The sequence below is a fragment of the Priapulus caudatus genome, unplaced genomic scaffold (genome assembly GCF_000485595.1).
Source record: "Priapulus caudatus unplaced genomic scaffold, Priapulus_caudatus-5.0.1 Scaffold208, whole genome shotgun sequence".
Lineage (NCBI taxonomy): Eukaryota > Metazoa > Priapulida > Priapulimorpha > Priapulimorphida > Priapulidae > Priapulus > Priapulus caudatus.
In genome coordinates, this window is record NW_014577269.1 from 255,228 (window position 1) to 262,568 (window position 7,341).

Genomic DNA, 7,341 nt, shown 5'->3' on the forward strand with positions numbered 1-7,341 from the left:
ACGTACCCTGCGGGTTAAACGGTTCGGTCATACCGGAACGTACGCCTGGTCCTATGCTAATATGCCGGCCCGTCACCTCGCCTATCTCGCACCTACAAGTCTACGGGAGCTCGCCTACGCCTACTCCCTAACCCTAAACCTAAACCGCAGTAGTAGTAGTAGTAGTAGTAGTAGTAGTAGTAGTAGTAGTAGTAGTAGTAGTAGTAGTAGTAGTAGTAGTAGTAGTAATAGTAGTAATATAATAGTATTAGTAGCAGCAGCGGCGGCGGCGGCGGCAGCAACAACAGAAGCCAGAGCAGTAATTATTCATAGACTAGCTGGAACCCGCGCTACGCGCGGGCTTAGTGACTGTTATGCATGTGTTACCAGTGTTACAATACTGATACACGTACTGCATTTAGATATATGTTAGAACACCATGCTTTATTATCGAGCACCTGGTAGGATACAGGTCTAAGCACGCACAAAGTAAGAAGAGGCCTACTGCCACATGGCAGTGCCGTATATATGCTAAGCCTCCTATAGTTCACACCAGGTGGCGTCGGCGTAACAAACGCTCAGGTGTTTGTTTATAACAACATGTGTTGTGACATCCTTCCTCTTTATAAAATAACACGTACGTTGTACAGATGATATAGATGCCAAATAAAGTAGAGACGTTATAAATTGAGAAAAATAGATGAATGGGTTTCAAGGCATTATCAACCAAATTATAATAAAATAAACAACATTAGCCCTTTTACAAATTCATACTAAAGATCTAGGGCTACCACAACGTCGTTACAACTAAACTCACATCGTTACTTATTCTTTAATGTCACTACCACATCACCATTATATTTACAGGTGGTAGCTTCTTTGCTATCTACTCGTCCCCATAACGTTTTGGTTTCTTAACTGTCCGCCCGGATCTGGTTCTGGCTGGACTGATGGACGTCATTGGTGGTGGCCGCCGGAATGACTGCTCCTGTTTCTCTACGTGTAGCGGTGGCTCAGTAGGCTCAGCTGTCGGTCGCTCAGCTGAGACAGGACTCTCCAGTCGTCTCTGAACCGGTTGAACAGCCGGACTCTCTAGTTGTCTCTGGCTTTCTGTAGCCGTGACTTCTGTAGTTGCTGGTGAGCAGATGTTGTCCGCTCTCTCTGCTGATCGCCTCAAATGGACACGGTTTTTACGATAAGTCCCAGTGTTGGTCTGTACCACGTAATCTCGGCCAACACCATCGCGTGCGCCTTGCCGCGGAACTGCGCGCAAGATTCGCGCTTAGCGGGCAGGATCAACACCTCTCAGGCGACGCTTCTCTGGTATCCGGTCTCTCATCTGGATATGTACGCACAACGCACAGTACGGTACAGGATACTATTGCCAGAATGTCCTGTCATGTGTGACTCTGTGCTCTTAACAAAGTCATCAAAACGGTTCGAAAGCCATCTACGTACAGTATTTCAACCGCAATGGCTAATCGCCTTCGCCAAACGACTTTTAAAGGCGAGCGAAAAATCAGATTGTGTCCCTCACCTCTTCCTATCGTGGTTTCACTCTACTCAGTTGCTAAGCAATACTCACCAGTGCTGCGATGCCGAGGCATTGAAGGAGCGGCGCGCATTATTTTCCTTATAACGCACATACAAAGCGCGGAGTGGGAGAGGGTAGAAACAATTTGGTAAAGAAAAAACCAGCGTGCGAGAAGACTAGAAATATAGAGGGGTATAGATGGAATGAGTGGGAGGGAGGAGGAAGAAAGTGAAGGTGTGCGCAAGAGCGGAGATGAAAAGGAATAGCACGAGAGAAATCGGAGAGAGCATGTGTGTGTGTATGTGTGTGCGTATGTGTGTGTGTGTACCTTCGCGCGCCCATGATGTTTTAAATAAGTAGATAACATAAAGGGGGCGTGAACGCGTAGAGTGGAGAGTTTGAATGATCCCGATGAGTCGTGTTATTGCCACGATCAAATACTCTGAATATATGCGCTTATATTTTTGCAATGCTTTCTCCCCCGACTCATCGTCATGCCGTTGATACCATAACGAATACATAAAGTAAACCTATCAATTTGTCCAAGGGTGAGATCATCGATGTCCATTGGATTACAGTGCGTAACTAATATATTGCATCAGCTGCCTGTGTATGAGAGTCGGTACTAGAAAGACGCTTCCGCATTTCGTATACAGTGAGGAATCAATGCATGAAATGTACAGTGCGAGCTAAGCTGAATTCCTATGTTCCCAAGGCTATAAACCAAACAATAATCCGAGGTATGTGTCATATAAGGAACCTAGTACAGGCAGCTCTCTCTCTCTCTCTCTCTCTCTCTCTCTCTTTCTCTCTCTCTCTTCTTCTTCTTCTTCTTCCTCTTCTTCTCTATTTCAGCATCTCGTTTTCCAACTCTCTTTCACTTTCACCTCAGCTTTCAAGCGCTCTCACTCTCTGACACGCTCTCTTTGTCCTTCTCTCATTCGCTTACACTTGTTCCATCTCTCTCTCTCTCTCTCTCTCTCTCTCTCTCCGTATCTCTCTATCTCTCTTGCTCTCTCACTCTCTCTCTCTCTTTCTCTCTCTCTCTTTCCCCGTTTCTCTCTATCGGTCTTGCTCTCTCTCTGTTGTTTCCTTCACTCATCTCTTCTGGCCCTTACTAGCTATCGCGCGCTTTCTCTATGCTCACGTACTCTTTCTCTCGATCCTCCTCTTACTCGCTTCTTTTCTCTCTCTCTTCATCCTCTTGCCAGCTTTCATGCAGCAGTGCTTACATTAGGAATTTAATTTCCCATAACAATAAACATGCAGCGGGTGAACACAGCAGAGAGAAAACGGACTATTAAATGCTATGAGATAACCGAATATAATTTTCTATACCATCGACTGCGCCTATATAATCGACGCACTATGTGAAGTGTTCCCCGTCGCCCCACACCCTCGATCGTTCTCTGTGTGTGTCCTAGGGGGGTATTCATAATTCATCGCTTCAATGCTTGGCTTCCAGTAGAGATATTGTCGAATCCAAGATCTGTACCTAATGCCGATGTCACACACATACGGACACTCTCAGGCGAGCGCGCACACTCGTACGCACACACGCACGCTCGTACGCACAACACACATCCCCCCACACACACACACGCGCGCGCGCATGTGTAGCTGCTACGTGCACGTGATGTCTTTAGCAAAACCTTGTTAAATCTTCTGGTGGCTAGATTTCCCCTAAACGAGTTTGAAATAACATGATAATATAATACGATTGATGACATGTTTGATATAACACAAATGAGATATTTCAACATCTAACAAGCACTTATTGGAGTAATGTTACACAGCTCCTGTGCGTTACTAACTCATCGTGATCGTCGATGGACAGGCTGTTTTCTTTCACTACGCGGCATTACTGCGTATTTGATTTTATCGAAAAGGTCACAAGAAGATCTGATGTTGAGAATCGAGATAATGTATTAGAAAGGTTCTGTCCTAATCAGTGCATTCATCCCTCATCAGTTTGTCGTTTCAGCGACACGCATTTCTCCGCTGCATGATTTTCGTGGGCGCGCGAATATAATCGAAGTTAGTAAATGTTCCTACGACCATGTTCGTGAAATGTGTGAGAGAGTTATACGAATGTTTGAAGGAATTTTTCGCGCCACGCATATTATCCACAGGCCAATACATCAAAATTTCCATTGCACAAAAACAATTACACGATTCATAATATAAATGTGCTGTTAGAATGGCAGTATGCTGGACGGGCGAACTGTTCTGTTAGAATCGCGTGTGATGAAAGCAATGATGACTGGCGCCATTGTTACTAGACCGTTTATATAGAATTACTCAAATAAGCCAGTGTATACCCTGTTACCCTGTTGCGCCTTGTAGGTAGATCTAGCAGCGCACAATATTAAATTGAATATAATTTTTTTTTTATATAGATCGCAATAATAAGAGATCGGTGTCGGTGTCGGTGTCGGTGTGTGTGTGTGTGTGTGTGTGTGTGTGTGTGTGTGTGTGTGTGTGTGTGTGTGTGTGTACGTCCGTGTTTGTGTGGGGGTGCGCACGCAGTAGCAGTAGGCAGTAGCAGTAACAGTAGCAGTAATAGTAGTATTCACTGAAGCCACAGTAGTAAAATCAGGAACAGTAGCAGCAGCGGCAGCAGTAGCATTTTCAGCAGGAGCAGCAGCAGCAGCAGCAATCACCGCGCCGCCGTCGCCGTTAAAAAAAAACATATTTAGAAAATCTAACGGAAAATCTTCCTGGAAAACATGCACGATTCAGTTCAATTCCGCTAGGTGCGCTGTCTGTAGACTTACAAACACGCAACCACAGGCTAAGGGATACAGTAGTCTGTCACGTAACCTTGCAGTGGATTCGCCAGGGCACACGCGCTGGCTGTGGAATCCCCCACCTGCACGCTCGCACTCAGCGCATATCTATCTATCAATTACCCTATATATTTTTCCATCTATCTATCTATCTATCTATCTATCTATCTATCTATCTATCTATCTATCTATCTATTTAGTTGTCCTCATTTTCGTTTGTATGATTGTGTTCAACACTCGATGAAAGCAGCGACACGCTACACGTGCGTGCGTGCGTGTGTGTGTGTGCACGTACACGTGCTGGCGTGTGCACGTACACGTCGTGCTTGCGTACGTACACGGGCGTGCGTGCGTGCTGTGTACGTACACATGCGTGCTTGTGTGCACGTACAAGTGGCGTGCGTGTGCACGTACAAGTGCGTACGGGCGTGCGCACGTACACGGCTAACTACGAACTCGCTTATAACGAAAAACAATGCCAAGCTATGACGAAAAAAGCGTCAAAAGGGCGCCGCCTGTCTGTGTAGTATAGTAATAATTTATTTATTTTTAGTGAGTAGTAATTTTATAATGTTTTCTCAATAAAATAATGCATGGCTGCGGTATGCTGCGAAACACCTGCCGAAAAATTTCGCGAGTTGGTTTACGGCACGCTGGTCAGCTCGTGCTAAAGTTACGCAAATGTTTACGTAAATTTTAGCTTGATGAATCGCACCTAAAACGGCCTCGCTGGGCGTACGCGAAATCGTACGAAAATTACTAAATAGCTGTGTTGATGAATCGCAACTAAGCAACGTCGATTGCGTACACAAGATTTACGCAAAATATTTTGCGTACGCAGCTTGATGAATCATGAATCTACCCCCTGGACCCCACCCGTCAGTGCAAGCGCACACGGTATCTGGGGCGTGTACAGGGGGGTCCAGGAGATCCGGACCCCCCCTACTCGCGCAGAAAACGCATCTGAGGGGGTCTAATTTTAAAAAAAATATCGGGGGACAGCCCCAGACCCCCCCTGCGCGTGCTCCAGTACACGCCACCTGGTTTCGCCCCCCTAGCAAAATACCCTGGCGCCGCCCCCTCTCAAAATCAATAGGGGTTCTTACCGCCCCCTTAAGGTCCACCTCTGGACAAAGTTTGAAGTTTCTACCTCTAACGGTTGCCAAAAATATCGAAGCAGACAGACAGACACACGCACACGGCACACAGCGCGCACGCTGCGCACACACAGACACACAGACACACACACACACACACACGCACACACGCACACACAAACGGCGCGAAAACAATACGTTCCCTACACCACGTGCGGAGTATATAAACGATTACTGCGAAGCGTTTGCCTACATTTTTTCAAGAATCATTACTACAGTCAGAACTCCGTTAGTAGAAAACTGACGGCGCAAAGAACATAATTGTATTAAGCGGGTTTCGCATTAACCATTCAACATATATTAGCACCGAATTAACAAAGAAAAAATTATGGATCACAAGGTGTGTACAAAGTGTTTTATATAGGGTTATATGTATAATTAAGAACTTTAGTAACGTTAAATTGTTCACAAATAGATTACAATTACTGCAAAGCCTAAACACCTCATTCAATTAACTACAATTCATTACTACAGTCGCACCCCGTTAGTACGGAAACTGACGGGCCAAACAAAAAATAATCGTGATTAAGCGAGTTCCGTGTATTATATTAGCCTTAATTTGAAAAGAGAAAAAACAATGGATTAGAAGGTGTGTACAAGTGTTTTATATAGAAATGAATATACCGAGACAGAAAATTTTATGTTAGTAACAGGATATCCTTTTTTTTGTAAAAGTAGTAATAGTAGAATTAATTAATAGTAATAATAGTAATAATAGTAATAAGTAGTAATAGTAGAAGCCCTTGTGACAATAGTAGCAGTAGTGCAGAATAGCAGCAGTAGCAGCAGTAGCCAGCATTAGTAGCCATAGTAGCTAGTAGTAGTGCAGTGGTAGTAGTCCTCATAGGCTGTCTATGTCCCCAGGGTACGCCGGAACGTACCCTGGGTACGGTCCGGTAACGAACGTACCCTTGGTAACTATCTGATATGGTTAGGGTTAGGGTTAGGGTTAGGGAGTAGGCGTAGGCGACTCCCTAGACTTGTTAGTGGAGTAGGCGAGGTACGGGCCGGCATATTAGATAGTACCAGGGTACGTTCCGCTATACGAACCGTACCCAGGGTACGTTCCGGGCAGTACCTCGGGGGACATAGACCACCTCTCAGCGGTAGTAGTAGTAGTAAGTAGAGTAGTAGAGTAGTAGTAGTAGTAGTAGTAGTTAGTAGTAGTAGTAGTAGTATATAATAAATAATAATAATGAGTAGTAGTAGTAGTAGTAGTAGTAGTATATAGTAGTAGTAGTAGTAGTAGTAGTAGTAGTAGTTAGTATAGTAGTAGTAATAGTAGTAGTAGCAGGAGTAAGATAATATAGGATCTATAGACTCCTATATTATCTTACTCCTGGTAGTAGTAGTAGTAGTAGTAGTAGTAGTAGCTAGTATTAGTAGTAGTAGTTAGTAGTAGTAGTATATAGTAGTATTAGTATTAGTAGTAGTAGTATAGTAGTAGTAGTAGTAGTAGTAGTAGTTAGTAATAGTAGTAGTAGTAGAAGTAGTAGTAGTGAGTAGTAGTAGTAGTAGTAGTAGTAGTTAGTAGTAGTAGTAGTAGTAGTAGTAGTAGTAGTAGTAATAGTAGTAATATAATAGTATTAGTAGCACGCAGCGGCGGCGGCGGCGGCAGCAACAACAGAAGCCAGAGCAGTAATGTATTCATAGACTAGCTGGAACCCGCGCTACGCGCGGCTTAGTGACTGTTATGCATGTGTTACCAGTGTTACAATACTGATACACGTACTGATTTAGAGTTATGTTAGAACACCATGCTTTATATCGAGCACCGGTGGATACAGGTTAAGCACCACAAGTAAGAAGAGGCCTACTGCCCCATGGCAGTGGCCTATATATGCTAAGCCTCCTATAGTTCACACAGGTGGCGTCGGCGTAA

General features: G+C 44.4%; 1 long non-coding RNA gene across 1 annotated transcript in view; it reads left to right on the top strand.

Annotated features, from left to right (window-relative positions):
- The window catches only part of LOC106807329, a 6,893-nt gene extending 1,428 nt beyond the window's left edge, over positions 1-5,465 (top strand). Inside the window, exon 2 of the long non-coding RNA XR_001393649.1 lies at positions 5,421-5,465. This is a non-coding gene — a long non-coding RNA (uncharacterized LOC106807329). The remainder of the gene's footprint in view (positions 1-5,420) is intronic.
- The last annotated feature ends 1,876 nt before the right edge of the window (positions 5,466-7,341 follow it).